Source organism: Ranitomeya variabilis, chromosome 3 (genome assembly GCF_051348905.1).
Source record: "Ranitomeya variabilis isolate aRanVar5 chromosome 3, aRanVar5.hap1, whole genome shotgun sequence".
NCBI classification, from domain to species: domain Eukaryota; kingdom Metazoa; phylum Chordata; class Amphibia; order Anura; family Dendrobatidae; genus Ranitomeya; species Ranitomeya variabilis.
Genome location: NC_135234.1, coordinates 330,236,199 through 330,254,157, shown reverse-complemented (window position 1 = coordinate 330,254,157; position 17,959 = coordinate 330,236,199). Strand labels below are relative to the sequence as shown.

The 17,959-nt window shown below is 47.3% G+C and overlaps 1 protein-coding gene across 1 annotated transcript in view; it reads right to left on the bottom strand.

Annotated features, from left to right (window-relative positions):
• LOC143815950 (heterogeneous nuclear ribonucleoprotein R-like) overlaps positions 1–8,856 on the bottom strand; it is a 153,147-nt gene extending 144,291 nt beyond the window's left edge. Inside the window, exon 1 of the mRNA XM_077295782.1 lies at positions 8,425–8,856. The gene's annotated coding sequence lies outside the window, so the exon portion shown is untranslated. The remainder of the gene's footprint in view (positions 1–8,424) is intronic.
• Positions 8,857–17,959: the final 9,103 nt, after the last annotated feature.

Below are 17,959 nucleotides of genomic sequence, written 5' to 3'. Positions count from 1 at the left end.
AGCAACAGTCCAGTGCTGCTTCTCTGTAGCCCAGGTCAGGCGCTTCTGCCGCTGTTTATGGTTCAAAAGTGGCTTTACCTGGGGAATGCGGCACCTGTAGCCCATTTCCTGCACACGCCAGACTCAGTCCACTGCTTCCTCAGGTTCCCCAAGGTCTGGAATCGGTCCTTCTCCACAATCTTCCTCAGGGTCCGGTCACCTCTTCTCGTTGTACAGCGTTTTCTGCCACATTTTTTCCTTCCAACAGACTTACCATTGAGGTGCCTTGATACAGCACTCTGGGAACAGCCTATTTGTTGAGAAATTTCTTTCTGGGTCTTACCCTCTTGCTTGAGGGTGTCAATGATGGCCTTCTTGACATCTGTCAGGTCGCTAGTCTTACCCATGATGGGGGTTTTGAGTAATGAACCAGGCAGGGAGTTTTTAAAAGCCTCGGGTATCTTTTGCATGTGTTTAGAGTTAATTAGTTGATTCAGAAGATTAGGGTAATAGGTCATTTAGAGAACCTTTTCTTGATATGCTAATTTATTGAGACAGGTTTTTTGGGTTATCAGGAGTTGTATGCCAAAATCATCAGTATTAAAACAATAAAAGACCTGACAAATTTCAGTTGGTGGATAATGAATCTATAATATATGAAAGTTTAATTGTAATCATTACATTATGGTAAATAATGAAATTTAACACTATATGCTAATTTTTTGAGAAGGACCTGTATACTGTGCACAGGTCCTATCCAGGATGCTAATAAACGTCTCCCATTTTCTTTGTGTATTTTTATGTCTCAGGATATCGTCCCAGTTAATTGCACCAAGATCATGTCTCATCCGTTGGAAATTTGCCCTCCTGAAGTTTAGTGTCCTTGTCACCCCTCTACTACACATCTTATTAAAGGATACACGAAAACTTATTATTTTGTGATCACTATTCCCCAAGTGACCCCCAAACCTTATATTTGATATGCGGTCTGGCCTGTTGGTTAAAGGGAACCTGTCACCCCCAAAATGTAAGTTGAGCTAAGCCCACCGGCATCAGGGGCTTATCTACAGCATTCTGTAATGCTGTAGATAAGCCCCCGATGTAACCTGAAAGATGAGAAAAAGAGGTTAGATTATACTCACCCAGGGGCGGTCGCGGTACGCAGGGCTGGCGTTAGGGGCAGGCAGACTAGGCAGCTGCCTAGGGCCCCTGCTGCCCTAGGGGCCCCCAGCCAGTGGTGGACATACTGCTGATGGCACTGCTCTGGGGCCCAGAGGTGGAGGGGGGGCCCCTGCAGGCAGGCCCGGTATCATGCAGGATCGGGCCCCTCTCACTCCCTCCTGTAATCATGGAACACCAAGTGCCGGGGAGAGAGCGGGGCGCGAAGTGCAGGAGATCATAAAGGGGGCGTGTCATGCAGGGAGAGACGCTGGCCAATGAACGCTTTCCTCACCTCACTTGCTGCCCTCTGTCCTGCTGCATGGAGCGTCCCAATGGTCAGTGCTCACCTACAGTCAGGGGCCCCGGCTGCACAGCACACAGGGACATCAGTGGAGGAAGAGCAGGACTTAAGGTACCTTCACACGAAACGACTTTGTAACGATATCGCTAGCGATCCGTGACGTTGCAGCGTCCTCGCTAGCGATATCGTTTAGTTTGACACGCAGCAGTGATCAGGATCCTGCTGTGATGTCGCTGGTCGCTGAATAAAGTCCAGAACTTTATTTGGTCGTCCGATCGCCGTGTATCGTTGTGTTTGAAAGCAAAAGCAACGATACCAGCGATGTTTTACACTGGTAACCAGGGTAAACATCGGGTTACCAAGCGCAGGGCCGCGCTTAGTAACCCGATGTTTACCCTGGTTACCAGCGTAAAAGTAAAAAAAACAAACAGTACATACTCACCTGCGCGTCCCCCAGCGTCTGCTTCCTGACACTTACTGAGCGCCGGCCCTAAAGTGAAAGTGAAAGCACAGCGGTGACGTCACCGCTGTGCTGTTAGGGCCGGAGCTCAGTGTCAGGAAGCAGACGCTGGGGGACGCGCAGGTGAGTATGTACTGTTTGTTTTTTTTTACTTTTACGCTGGTAACCAGGGTAAACATCGGGTTACTAAGCGCGGCCCTGCGCTTAGCAACCCGATGTTTACCCTGGTTACCCGGGGACCTCGGCATCGTTGGTCGCTTGAGAGCGGTCTGTGTGACAGCTCCCCAGCGATCAAACATCGACGCTGCAGCGATCGGCATCGTTGTCGCTATCGCTGCAGCGTCGCTTCGTGTGAAGGTACCTTTACAGTGTGTCTTCTGCTCCCTCCACTGTTCTAATCAGAGCAGGCTGCAGCATCTCCTCACTGTGAAGAGATGGGGGAGGAGCTCACTGCACGGGACAGCACAGCCACACCAGGGGGCTGATATCAGTCCTGCCTGCTCTGTGCCCCATTCCCCACAGTAGTGGGTTCTGCAGCCCTCTCCTGCTGAACTATGTGACCTCCTCCAAGGGCTCCTCTGATCACCTGATATCACAGATTAGTATGTGTGTATGTATATGCTTGTATGTGTATGTATGTATGTGTGCATCTGTGTATGTGTGTGTATCTATGTGTATGTTTCTATCTGTGTGTGTATCTGTATGTATGTACGGTATATCAGTGTATGTATGGTATATTTGTATGGCTGTGTGTATGCATGTACAGTATGTGTATGTATGTACAGTATATGTATGTGTATTTGTATGTGCAATAAATTTGTATATATATATATATATATGTTTATGTGTATCTATATGTACGTATATGTGTATCTGTATGCACGGTATATCTATATACGGTATGTGTATGTATGTACGGTATACTGTATTTGTGTGTATATATGGTATATGTATGTACGGTATGTGTATACAATATGTGTATATAACTATGTGTGTATGTACAAGGTATATGCATGTATATGTACGGTATGTGTGAGAATGTACGGTATGTGTGAGAATGTACGGTATGTGTGAGAATGTACGGTATGTGTGAGAATGTACGGTATGTGTGTGAATGTACGGTATGTGTGTGAATGTACGGTATGTGTGTGAATGTACGGTATGTGTGAATGTACGGTATGTGTGTGAATGTACGGTATGTGTGTGAATGTACGGTATGTGTGTGAATGTACGGTATGTGTGTGAATGTACGGTATGTGTGTGAATGTACGGTATGTGTGTGAATGTACGGTATGTGTGTGAATGTACGGTATGTGTGTGAATGTACGGTATGTGTGTGAATGTACGGTATGTGTGTGAATGTACGGTATGTGTGTGAATGTACGGTATGTGTGTGAATGTACGGTATGTGTGTGAATGTACGGTATGTGTGTGAATGTACGGTATGTGTGTGAATGTACGGTATGTGTGTGAATGTACGGTATGTGTATGTATGACGGTATATGTATGTGTATCTGTATGTATGGTATATGTATGTGTTTGCATATACTGTATTTATGTGTATCTGTGTGTATGTACGGTATATGTATGTGTTTGCATATACTGTATTTATGTGTATCTGTGTGTATGTACGGTATATGTGTGTATGTTTGTACAGTATATGTAGAGCAGATACCAGACATATCGTGGTTATGTAATCCACTAGAATAGATGGTGGCCCGATTCTAACGCATCGGGTATTCTAGAATATGTATGTATGTATGTATGTATGTATGTATGTATGCATGTATGTATGTATGTATGTATGTATGTATGTATGTATGTATGTATATAGCAGCCACATAGTATATAACACTGCCCACGCAGTATATAACACTGCCCTCATAGTATACAGCAGCCACGCAGTATATAACACAGCCCACGCAGTATATAACACAGCCCACGCAGTATATAACACAGCCCACGCAGTATATAACACAGCCCACGCAGTATATAACACAGCCCACGCAGTATATAACACTGGCCACGTAGTATATAGCAGCCACACAGTATATAACATAGCCCACGTAGTATATAGCAGTGTGGGCACCATATCCATGTTAAAAAAAATAATTAAAATACAAAATAGTTATATACTCACCTCCGGCGTCCAGCGAAGCTGTCCCAATGCACGCGCTGCTGCCGCCAACTTCCGTTCCCAGAGATGCATTGCGAAATTACCCAGATGACTTAGCGCAGAGGTCCCCAACCGCCGGTCCGCGGACCAGGACCGGGCCGTTGGGGTTTTTCAGCCGGTCCGCGGCGCCGCTGACAGCTACTTTAGCGGCTAAACACGCCGGTTGTGCGCCTCCATTTTGTCACACTCCAGCACCGCAGCGTTCGTCATTCCCCCTTTGGTGGGCGGCCGTGGAGTTCGGGCGGAAGTCTCCTCCCCCTCATCCGCCACTCCCTCCTTCCATCTCCCGCTGTACGAGCAGGGCGGGCGGCTTCCACAGCCGCAGCTCCTCCCAATCCGTGACGTCACCATGTATTTCCGGAGTCACCATGGGTGAGTCATATCCGGCCTGTGCGTGTGTGCGGGAACAGCGGGCTGGGCCCCTCTGAATGAAGGTATTACCGGCGGCTGTGCAGGGTCCATGTGTGGGGAGCTGGGGTATAGATGTAGCAGTGCTGAATATTTTTTTGTTGATAGGATTTCATGAAGTGGCCATGAAACTTAATAAATAACAAACTCAGCTCTGCTACATCAGTAAAAAACCAATTGATTAATCATTAATCAATTGGTTTTTTACTGATGTAGCAGAGCTGAGTTTTGTTATTTACTGTTTGTTACTCATGTGCTCTCAAGAGAAGTTATCGGTCCACACTGCACTGATAAAAGTACCACAAAGCTTTAGCATGAGGCCAGATGTAGCAGAGAGGAATGTGTCACTTGTAGATTTCATACACAGAGTGATTCATTTGTCGGGTTTATGAAACACTGAACACAGATGTAGCAGAGCTGATGGTGTCACAGCAGAGTACAGGTCCTTCTCAAAAAATTAGCATATAGTGTTAAATTTCATTATTTAACATAATGTAATGATTACAATTAAACTTTCATATATTATAGATTCATTATCCACCAACTGAAATTTGTCAGGTCTTTTATTGTTTTAATACTGATGATTTTGGCATACAACTCCTGATAACCCAAAAAACCTGTCTCAATAAATTAGCATATTTCACCCGTCCAATCAAATAAAAGTGTTTTTTAATAACAAACAAAAAAACCATCAAATAATAATGTTCAGTTATGCACTCAATACTTGGTCGGGAATCCTTTGGCAGAAATGACTGCTTCAATGCGGCGTGGCATGGAGGCAATCAGCCTGTGACACTGCTGAGATGTTATGGAGGCCCAGGATGCTTCAATAGCGGCCTTAAGCTCATCCAGAGTGTTGGGTCTTGCGTCTCTCAACTTTCTCTTCACAATATCCCACAGATTCTCTATGGGGTTCAGGTCAGGAGAGTTGGCAGGCCAATTGAGCACAGTAATACCATGGTCAGTAAACCATTTACCAGTGGTTTTGGCACTGTGAGCAGGTGCCAGGTCGTGCTGAAAAATGAAATCTTCATCTCCATAAAGCATTTCAGCCGATGGAAGCATGAAGTGCTCCAAAATCTCCTGATAGCTAGCTGCATTGACCCTGCCCTTGATGAAACACAGTGGACCAACACCAGCAGCTGACATGGCACCCCACACCATCACTGACTGTGGGTACTTGACACTGGACTTCAGGCATTTTGGCATTTCCTTCTCCCCAGTCTTCCTCCACACTCTGGCACCTTGATTTCCGAATGACATGCAAAATTTGCTTTCATCAGAAAAAAGTACTTGGGACCACTTAGCAACAGTCCAGTGCTGCTTCTCTGTAGCCCAGGTCAGGCGCTTCTGCCGCTGTTTATGGTTCAAAAGTGGCTTTACCTGGGGAATGTGGCACCTGTAGCCCATTTCCTGCACACGCCTGTGCACGGTGGCTCTGGATGTTTCCACACCAGACTCAGTCCACTGCTTCCTCAGGTTCCCCAAGGTCTGGAATCGGTCCTTCTCCACAATCTTCCTCAGGGTCCGGTCACCTCTTCTCGTTGTACAGCGTTTTCTGCCACATTTTTTCCTTCCAACAGACTTACCATTGAGGTGCCTTGATACAGCACTCTGGGAACAGCCTATTTGTTGAGAAATTTCTTTCTGGGTCTTACCCTCTTGCTTGAGGGTGTCAATGATGGCCTTCTTGACATCTGTCAGGTCGCTAGTCTTACCCATGATGGGGGTTTTGAGTAATGAACCAGGCAGGGAGTTTTTAAAAGCCTCAGGTATCTTTTGCATGTGTTTAGAGTTAATTAGTTGATTCAGAAGATTAGGGTAATAGGTCGTTTAGAGAACCTTTTCTTGATATGCTAATTTATTGAGACAGGTTTTTTGGGTTATCAGGAGTTGTATGCCAAAATCATCAGTATTAAAACAATAAAAGACCTGACAAATTTCAGTTGGTGGATAATGAATCTATAATATATGAAAGTTTAATTGTAATCATTACATTATGGTAAATAATGAAATTTAACACTATATGCTAATTTTTTGAGAAGGACCTGTACATTCATTAATCATTAAATCTACAAGTGACACATTCCTCTTTGCTACATCTGGCCTCATGCTAAAGCTTTGTGGTACTTTTATCAGTGCAGTGTGGACCGATAACTTCTCTTGAGAGCACATGATCAATGACTAACACAGGTCTGCTACATCCGCACCGCCGTGCCGGAGGAAATGTTATGGAATGATCAGGAAACTGTCAAGGAGCGAAAGTAAAAGAACAAACCCAGCCCTGCTACATCTGAGTTACAATATTATTAGTGAACCATCACACAGCAGAGGGTTCGTCATAATGTATCAGTGCAGGATAGTGGTCTTGTCATAATTATATGATAAGCATGCACTAAGCTCCATCCCTCCATAACCCCACCCCCATATGACCAAAGCCCCGCCCCTGCCCCACCGGGCCATGGAAAACTGGTCTTGCTTAAAGCCGGTCCCTGGTGCAAAAAAGGTTGGGGACCTCTGACTTAGCGGTCTTGCGAGACCGCTAAGTCTTCTGGGTAATTTCGTAATGCATCTCTGGGAACGGAAGCTGGCGTCAGCTGCGCGCGCATTGGTGGATTACGGAAGGTGAGAATAGCAGGTTTTTTGTTTTTTTATTATTTTTAACAGATTACATTAGATTCTTACTATTTATGTGTGATGTGCAATATGTTAGTATTTGGGGCCCCATTTTAAACTTTTGCCTAGGGCCCCACTTTGCCTAAAACCGGCCCTGCCGGTACGATGGGTGTCGCGGTCCGGTCTGGGGCCTCCCATCTTCTTACGATGGCGTCCTCGTCTTGTCTTCACGCTGCGGCTCCGGCGCAGGCGTACTTTGTCTGTCCTGTTGAGGGCAGAGCAAAGTATTGCAGTGCGCAGGCGCCGGGAAAGGTCAGAGGCCCAGCGCCTGCGCACTACAGTACTTTGCTCTGCCCTCAACAGGACAGACAAAGTATGCCTGCGCCGGAGCCGCAGCGTGAAGACAAGACGAGGACGCCATCGTAAGAAGATGGGAGGCCCCGGACCGGACTGCGATGCACACCACACGGTACCGCCCCAAGTGAGTATACTCTAACCTCTTTTTCTCATCTTGCAGGATACATCGGGGGCTTATCTACAGCATTCCAGAATGCTGTAGAAAAGCCCCTGATGCCGGTGGGCTTAGCTCATCTTCCATTTTGGGGGTGACAGGTTCCCTTTAATCTTTATTTTCAGTTTTGAGTTAATGATATGCAGGTGCTTTAGGGCGGCCTGTGGGGGGGGTCTTTATATGGTGCTATACTGTATGTAAAATAGGGGGCAGGTCAGTGAGGGATCAGTGACCTGTCAGAGGCCATACTGATGAATAGCTAAGCACAGCACCACATGGAGACCCCCACAGGGCGCCCTGGAACATGAGCAAATCATTAACTGAAAATAAAGATTAAAACAACCTCAAGACGGATTTCATCACCCAAGGGACCATGTTAATCAGTATAATGGCACCTACCTGACACTGTAGGTTACTGTGCACAATCCTGCTGACAGGTTCCCTTTAACAAAAAGTCATGAACCACAATACTCACATTTCATACACATTCATCCTGGAACAATGAGCTCAACAGTGGACGTTTTAATTGATACAAATAGGAAAAAAAGCACCCGTCCCTGTCATCACACAGTGCAAGGGCTCGTTACTGGGTATGCCCACAGCATGGCTGGCCGAGCCGTGGTCCACAGCCCTGTATCCTCAGCATACACCTCTTATCAGCTGCCACAGGGGGCAGGCACGGATTGCCCCCCTATTATCACACGCCCACACAGCCCTGGGCAGCTGCCTGCCACCAATCCGCCAGGCACGTACACCGTGCGGCACCGCTCACACACCACTGCAATGACAAGGAGACGTAGCATCGCACTCACCCGAGTCCAAAAAGGCTGCAACAAGCAGCCACAGCACTATGCTGGTAAAATGGCGCGTCTTCCCCAGCAGGCCACGCCTCCTTCTCCCGGGCCGCTCAGCCAATCCCAGGCGCCGCGCACGGGGCTGTGGGCAGCTAATACCAGGGGCCCTCCAATTGGGTTGAGGAAAGGAGAAGGGAGCGGGAAGGGGGATGAGCGTGTGCGACCAACCGCCGCTCGGGAGAAGCATGGCTGGAATGCCTGCATGTTCCGAGGGGCGGCATTGGCCGTGGTGCGCACGTTATGGCCAATCACTGGCGCAGCAGAGCCTTCTGTGAGACGGGGACAATGCGTCCTCCTGTGGTGTCCCGTGCACGCCTGCCTGCTGTATGTGCAGCCACACAAAGCAGGTCTCCCTCAGCACTGACTGGAGGGGAAAGGTGCAAGTCATGTAGCACTTCTGACAGGAAATTGGGGAACAAAATGATGGCTAATGATGTAATAACGTGCCGTGAGGCGGGAGGAATGAAAAAATATGTATTTTGCTAGTTTAACTGAGAAGCGCCATGTGGTGGTCACACATATTGGCAGGGTATGGACACAACGTGGTTTTCTCAGGAGAGCAACTACTCTTGATATTTTTCCGGAGGTAGCTGCTGCTTCAGGAAACTGTTTTTCTTCCCTGAGCTGTGTGAGTTTTTTTACGTTCTCCGAGTGCTCTTTTTAATGTTTTTGGCTGCTGGTGCTTTTACATCATTTTAGAGGAGTCTTTTTCTTTTAGGCTACGTTCACATTTGCGTTGCGTTGGGCGCAGGTTCGGTGACGCATAGCGACTCAACGCATGCGTCATGTGCCCCTATATTTAACATGGGGGCGCATGGACATGCATTGTCTAGCGTTTCGTGACGCATGCGTCATTTGGCGCAAGCGTCAGGGCGCAGAGGACGCTGCATGATGCAGTTTTTTTGCGCCAAAAATCATGCCAAAAATGGACGCATGCGTCACAAAACGCGTTTTGCATGCGTTGTGCGTTGCGTCGCCGACGCTGCGCCGCAAAGCGCAAATGTGAACGTAGCCTTAGGCCGGTGTCATGTGTGAGTGCAATGCGAGAAACTCGCCTCAATACTCAGCACAGCTGCCGGCGGTTCGGACCGGAGCGTTCAGCTGCATAGAAATACACGCAGCCGCACGTTCTGGTCCCGAGTGCCGGGAATTGATGCGAGAGAGTCGCATGAGTTTCTCGCATTACACTCGCAAGTGTGACAGCGGCCATACTCTCATTTTCTGTGTTATATATATATGCCACTAATGATTTACAAAAGACAGCAAGTGGTCTTTTAGGCATTGTTTTACAGCATGTACACAAGTTGCGGATTTGATCTGCAGTGGATTTTCCGCAGCAGTTTTCCATTCAGTGTACAGTACCATGTAAACCTATGGAAAACAAAATACGCTGTGCACATGCTGCGGAAAATTCAGCACAGAAACACAGCGGTTTATTTTCCCCAGCATGTCACTTCTTTGTGCAGATCTGCAGCGTTTCTGCACCCATTGACTTCCATTGAGTCAGTCAAATCTGCAGCAAAACTGCAGATGGAAAAAATATCTGCGGATTAAGCTACTTTCACACTAGCGTCGGTACAGGGCCATCGCACTGCGTCGGCCCGACGTACCGACGCATACTGTGAATGCCCGACGTTGGCAGCAGAAGCAGTCTTAAGACACTTCCGCTGCTTCATTGTAAGGTCCGAGGAGGAGGGGGCGGATTTTCGGCCGCGCATGCGCGGTCGAAAATGGCGGTCCCGACGCACAAAAAAAGTTAAATGTAACTTGGCGGCGGTGCGCCAAAACACGACGCAACCGTCGCACGACACAACCGTCGCACGACGGTTGCGACGTGTGGCACTGCGTCGCTAATAAAAGTGGAGAAAAAACGCATCCTGCAGACAACTTTGCAGGATGCGTTTTTTATCCACAACGACGCATTGCGACGTGCAGTGCACGACGCTAGTGTGAAAGTAGCCTTAGGGTGTTAAAAATGCTGCAGAGGGAAGTGATGTCAGGTGGGAGGAAGTGTGTGGGCGGAGTGTGTAGTGTTGTGGAAGTAGGAAGTGACCTTCATGGAGTCGTATCGTCACATGGGGATTGATGTCGGGCGTCTGATTGACCTGGTATGTATGTATACATGTGTATGTATGTATGTGTGCGTCTGTCTGTCCCCATGCGACGATGGTACGACCAATTGTACTCAGTCGCCGTATGGGACTACTACTCCCATCTGGCTATCATCAGGATGGGAGAGTAGTCCCTGTGTCCAGCGACTGAGTACAATTGTGAGTAAAACACATACAATACATGTAACATACGTGACAGACAGAACATACAACATAGAGTATATACTCACCACATACACCTAATTCTGCGAAGCCCTTGGTCCACTAGAAAAAAAAAGTAAAAAAAATAAACCAATAATATACTCCCTGGTCCGCAGAAATCCCATAACGATTGTCCCACGCCAATCTGTTCTGTCCTCCGGTGATATACTACCAGGAGCTATGCTCCTGGCAGTGTATCGCGGAGTTTCCTGGAGTTTGGCAGCTCCGTGCTGTCACTTTACGGCACTAGAGCTGCGTGAGAATTTTCCCACTCAGCTGTGCCGTAAAGCGAGAGTCCCAGAGTCAATGAACTTCGGTAAACTCTCGCGCATGCGCAGTTACACACTGCAGGAGCCGTAACTCCTGTCAGTGTGTTGCTGGAGCCGTGGAGAGCAGACACATCTGCTGATGTGACTGTTCTCCATGGCAGATCGTCGTGGGACACTCGTTATGCACTACATCGGACCAGGGAGTATACATTTGGTTTCTTATTTTTCCAGGAGAACGAGGGCGTCGCAGGAATGAGAGTGCAATAAATAATGGTCAAAAACAATGTGTCATTAAAATACTTTTTTCTAGTGTCTGTGTGTTTTATTTACTCTTTCATACTATTGCATTAATAGTAGATAGGTGTCTTATTGACGGCTTTCCATTATTAACCGGGCTTAATGTCACCTTACAATAGCAAGGTGACATTAACCCCTTATTACCCCATATGCCACTGCTACAGGGTAGTGGGAAGAGAGAGTCAAAGTGCTGGAATTGGCACATCTGTGCCCTTTTCTGGGGCGGCAGCGGGCTGGTATTTGTAGCCGGGGGGGCAATATCCATGGCCCCTTCCTAAGCTATGAATATCAGCCGGCAGCTGTCTGCGTAGCCTTTCTGGCTATAAAATATAGGGGGACCCCACATGGTTTTTTTTTGGGGGTCCCCCTATTTTTTTGCCAGTAAAGGCTATGCAGACAGCTGCGGGCTGATAATCATGGCCTGGGAAGATCCATGGGTATTAACCCCTTCCCAGCCTACAAATAATGGCCATCGGCTTACCCACTCTGGCGCAGAAAATTGCGCTGGAGCCCACACAATTTTTTTCTCCAACCCCTTGTGTTAACACGAAAAAAAAAGGTATTAAATGAAAAAAAAAACTGCAATTAAATAGTAATTACAAAAACACGTGTCACCCCATTGTTTATGTCAAAAAAATTAAGTACATTTTTAAAAACAAATTTCCAGTTTCAAAATAGGATTATGGTTAGGGCTAGGATTGGGGTTGGGATTAGGGTTAGGGTTCAGATTAGGGTAAGGGGTGTGATTAAGGTTAGGGTTGGGATCAGGGTTAGGGTTGGGATCAGGGTTAGGGGTGGGTTGGGGTTAGGGATCTGGTTAGGCCTGGAGTTATACGTTTTTGATTAGGGCTATGGTTTTTGCTAGTGTTTGGGTTATGGTAAGGCCTGGGCTTAGGGTAGGGGATATATCTAAATATATACCAATTTTTTTCATATATTATTTGGGTGTTGGATATAGTATGTAATGACATTATTGTATACATTGTAGGTACGTGATTTTCCAGCGATATGGGACCCCACAGATGAGTCATATAAAGACAAATTTTTCCGGGACATATGTTGGATCAAAATATTTCATCAGCTATATCCAGAATGGGATTTATGCACAAATGCAAGGCAGTTGATAATTATAAAGTTATTTAACTCCTTTACCCCCAAAGGTGGTTTGCATGTTAATGACCGGGCCAATTTTTACAATTCTGACCACTGTCCCTTTATGAGGTTATAACTCTGGAACGCTTCAACGAATCCCGGAGATTCTGATACTGTTTTCTCATGACATATTCTACTTCATGTTAGTGGTAAAATTTCCTTGACATTACTTGAGTTTACTTGTGAAAAAAACGGAAATTTGGCAAAAATGTAGAAAATTTCACAATTTTCCAAATTTGAATTTTCATGCCGTTAAATCACAAAGATATGTCACATAAAATACTTAAGGAGTAACGTTTCCCACATGTCTACTTTACATCAGCACAATTTTGGAACCAAATTTTTTTTTTGTTAGGGAGTTATAAGGGTTAAAAGTTGACCAGCAATTTCTCATTTTTACAACACCATTTTTTTTAGGGACCACATCACATTTGAAGTCACTTTGAAGGGCCTATATGATAGAAAATACCCAAGTGTGACACCATTCTAAAAACTGCACCCCTCAATGTGCTCAAAATCACATTCAAGAAGTTTATTAACTAGTGATGAGCGAATATACTCGTTACTCGAGATTTCTCAAACATGCTCGGGGGTCCTCTGAGAATTTTTCAGTGCTCGGAGATTTAGTTTTTCTTGTCGCAGCTGAATGATTTACATCTGATAGCCAGCATAAGTACATATGGGGGTTGCCTGGTGTGAGGAAAATGTATAATATAAGTAGTAGTTTCTCTGCCTGTTAGCACCAGCTGAGGGATTTTTGCACTTCTGACCATGGTCCCCAAGAACACATGGCAGACACTGGGCTCAAAACCCCCCCTTCCCATTACTTCAGGATTTAGCTTTCCTTCTCAGAGAGTGTGGGGGTTTTATGAGAGGCAAGGTATTTACGACCGGCATTTCCTGCCGTGTAAGCTCTTGTCCAGCTATAACTGGACTAGAAACTTCTAGAATCCATGAAAGTTCTTTGTTTGGTTTTTGTAAGATATTAGGCAAACCATTTAAGTCAAGAACACAAAAATATATATTCGCAAAGTCCATCGGAGGATCTATCCATCACTCTAAGCACGGGCTTCTAACTCCATCTGGTGAAGAAGTAGGGATTGCTCTGTAAATAATAGGACATATTTGATCTCATTAGAAAGCCCACGTTAATCCGAGATGAATGCTGGTTTTGTTAGGACTATGACATGTTCGGTAGCGGAATTACAAGTCTTAGAAAATTTAGCTTACACTTAGATGGAAAAGGTAGGAGGGTCTGGGATAGCCAGCCCTTTTTGGTGATGTCACCAAGCAGAGCTATAACTGTTTTGGCCAGACTCCAGCGGTCAGTCTGCTGCTGGAAGAACATGTGAGTCTGATCTGAAGAGCTGTACCTCATGCATTGGGATTTTTGGGAGCTCCGCCCACCAGCATGGTGTTTGCCTGAACTGATATGAACTAAGAACATGTGAGTGTTATTTTTTCTCCTTTAATCCTCTTTATGTTATAATTACCTTGTACATATTTGCAATTGTCTCATTTGTAACATCTTTATAAAATATTTTTGATTAAGCACTGCCTAATTTTTACGGGGTATAATATTAATACCAGTTCATTCTCCATGCTCTAAACGTACCCTGTCTCCTGAAGGGAATTACGCTACTGTTTTGGGTTAGCTTCGGACCCGTTTAATCGGAGCTGGAGGCAGCATACCGTGTGCAGGCCTTTGGGTGCTGTTGTAGTGACTGCGGCATTGATAATTATTGTTCCTGCCTGAGTGGGAGTAGTTATCGCGTCGCTGCAGCGTGCCCAATAGCCAGTACATAGCAAGCAGCCTTTCTGGTGACTAATTACCCTAGGTGCAGTACCTAATCTGACCTGACAAAAAGGGGGGCGCCAGAGAGCTGCAAGGTTTAAGTGGAACTGTAAGCGGGATACACAAAAATCCCTGCAGTTCATGGTATATGGAAGAGCAGTGGGATACCTAAAATAAGCCCCTGCTGTAAACTAAGAAATCAATAGCCTTGTGTGTGTTTTTTTATCACATTGTGGCAGTGGAGGGATAACTAAGATAAGCCCCCCCTGCACATGTGATAGCCGTCTGTTGGTCTAAAGTCACCCCAATCCGTGACATATTGGTGGCAGTGGTCAGGAATCCCTGTGGATTTCTTGACCAATTGGTGGCAGCGACTAAGGGATCGTGACAATTGGTGGCAAGGCGGTGGGATATTAGAGCATTAGTGATTTGGTTTGAGCAATCATTCCTCTCACTAAAAACTTGCAGAAAGTTCTTGCAAGGACTCTGCGCAAATAAGTTTGGAGAACGAACTCAGTGTTTATTAGTTGTGAGACAATTGTGTACTGGTAATTATCCCCTCCCTTTCTCTTCGTTTTTCTATCCTATCTTTTATTTGGCAACCATGGTTGGGCTGGGAGAAGCCTTTTATGAACAGCAGACCAGAGACACCCTTGTTGCCTTATGCAAGTCACAGCACATTGACTATGCAAGCAAAAACAAAAGCCAACTGGTCGCAGTCCTGATGCAATGGGAAGCCGCTCTAGACCACTCACAGAGCCCAGAAGCCGCAGGAGCCAGCACCAGCGAACATGGTGCTGCAGCAGAGGTCCAACCACTGAATGCTGGCCCCGTTAGCAATCCGGGTGAATTGGACCCCCACCTGCAGGCGGCCTTGAAAGAATTCCCCGCTGACGACCATGAGGGACGTCGGCAGCTGATTCAGCAATACTGGCAGGAGGCTGAGGCCCGAGCTGAGCGAGAGGCCCAGCGAGAGGCAGAGAGAGCCGAGCGAGAAGCCCAGCGAGCTGAGCGAGAGGCCCAAGCCCAGCGAGCCGAGCGCCAAGCCCAGCGAGAACATGAACTGGAGATGCTCCGGCAGGGGGGGGACGCCTTCCACCGCCCAGAGCCGTGAGCCCAGCAGCGCTCAGACACCAAAGCCCCGGCCCAACCACTTTCCTGTTATGGAAAAGGATGGGGACTTGGACACTTTTCTGTGGGCCTTTGAGAAAGCTTGCAGACAGTACCGACTGCCTACAGATGAATGGGCACAATACCTGACACCAAGGCTGAGAGGCAAAGCTCTGGAGGCGTTTGCTGCACTCCCTCAAGAACAAGATGGTGACTATGAGGCTATCAAGCAGGCCCTCATAGCCAAGTACCAGCTTACACCCGAGGTGTACCGTAAAAAGTTCTGGACCCTCCAACGTGGCCCACACGACAGTTACAGTGATGTGGTGCATGGACTGGGGACCCACTTTGACCAGTGGACCCAAGGACTGTCAGTGACCACCTTTGCACAGCTGCGAGACCTGATGATCAAAGCCCAGTTCTTCCATCTTTGCCAAGCTGAGGTGCGACAGTTCGTGATGGACAGAGAACCCAAAGACGTGATGAAAGCAGCGCAGATTGCCGATGCCTATGAGGCCAACTGTAGATCGGAAGTGCGGAAGCCAGTCACCACCAGCTGGAGAGGGGGTAAGCCTGCATCCAACTCCAGTACCCCTGCCAGCCAACACACCAGAGGTCCTGTCCCCGTGGCCAACAGCACCAGACCTACCACCGACTCTCGCCTGTGTTACCACTGCAGGCAGCCTGGTCATATTAGTCCCCACTGTCCAGGCAAGCAGAAGAACCCCTCATCCAAGGCCCCAGGGCCTAATGCAGCAGTTCTTTTGGTGGGTGGTGTGGCTGGGAGGGTGTGTGACAACGTACAGCACGTCACTGTGGGAGGTCATGTTGCTACAGGCCTCAAAGACACCGGGGCTGAACGAACCCTCATCCGACCCGAACTGGCGGCCCCTGAAGAAATCATTCTGGGGAAAACCCTAACTGTCACTGGGATTGGGGGCATCAGCTGTCCCTTGCCAATGGCCCGGGTTTATATTGATTGGGGTGCCGGGAGCGGGGTGAAGGAAGTGGGGCTGTCTGATAATTTGCCCACTGATGTTTTGTTGGGGACTGATTTGGGGAGGTTGGTTGCATACTACGTCCCTGACACCCTTCCCCAATCTGCTAATAAGGGTAACGTTAACCCTGATGATGATGATGATGATGGGAAATCGCATGTGTTACCTGACCATGCTTTACCTTGTAATGATGCATCTGATAACCATTTTTTCCCTAGGATCGATGGTGAAAATGTTGTACCTGTGCCAACTGAATCTGATAATGATGTTTCTGTGAAAGTTGATGTGTCCATAGGTACAGGAGTGCTCAGCCACGTCGCTCTGCGGAGTGAGACGGCTGAGGAACCCCTAGCAGGGGCAAGTGTCGGTGCTACATGAAATGGGGAGATACATGGGAACCGTGAGGAAGGTGATGCCATGCAATTGACCAGTGCCACCGAGGAAGGTAACTGGCCCATAAGTAGCAATGCTCCTGAGGTAATGGGGGTGGATGGGGAGGTAGAACCCGTAGCAGCGTCGGCTGATGGGTCTGTAGAAACCCCCGGGGAGACAGCCTACGTAGCTGCTGTCACCCGCAGTCAGAGTGCCCGGAACGCAGATACCTGTTTGCCTTCCGGACCCTCCTCAGTAATCATTGTGACTGAACCAGAGGTGGACCCAGAGCAGGTCCCAGAGGGTTCCCGTGGGGAAGGGACCCTGACATCGCTTCTGGCTTCCCCTAGCCAGGAGTTTCAGGCTGCTCTGCGCACAGATGCGAGCCTAGAGAGTTTGAGACAACTCGCCGGGACGCGTGTCATGATCTCAATGGCAAGAGAACATAGCATAAGCATATATAGGAACTAGCTCTTGGAAGATGGGAACTGAGCTGACCATGAACTAAACCTAACGCACAACTAGCAGTGGCCGGGTAGCATGCCTACGTTGATTCTAGATGCCCAGCCCAGCCGGAGGACTAAATAAAGCTAGCAGAGGAAAATATTAGTCCTAGCTCACCTCTAGAGAAATACCCCGAAAGGAGACAGAGGCCCCCCACATGTATTGGTGGTGAGTTGAGATGAAATAACAAACGTAGTATGAAAATAGGTTTAGCAAATTTGAGGTCCACTTACTACATAGCAGAAGACAGAAAGGACACTTTCATGGTCAGCTGAAAACCCTATCAAAAAACACCATCCAGAAATTACTTTAAAACTCTGGCATTAACTCATAACACCAGAGTGGCAATTCCCGTTCACAAGAGCTTTCCAGACACAGTAACGAAACTACAGCTGTGAACTGGAACAAAATGCAAAAACAAACATGGACAAGAGTCCAACTTATCTAGTAGTTGTCTAGGAGCAGGAACAAGCACAGAGAGGCTTCTGATAACATTGTTGACCGGCAAGCAACTAACAGAGCAGCAAGGTTATATAGCGACTCCCACATCTTGATGGGAACAGGTGAACAGAGAAGATGAAGACACCAGTTCAATTCCACCAGTAGCCACCGGGGGAGCCCAGAATCCAAATTCACAACAGTACCCCCCCCTCAAGGAGGGGGCACCGAACCCTCACCAGAACC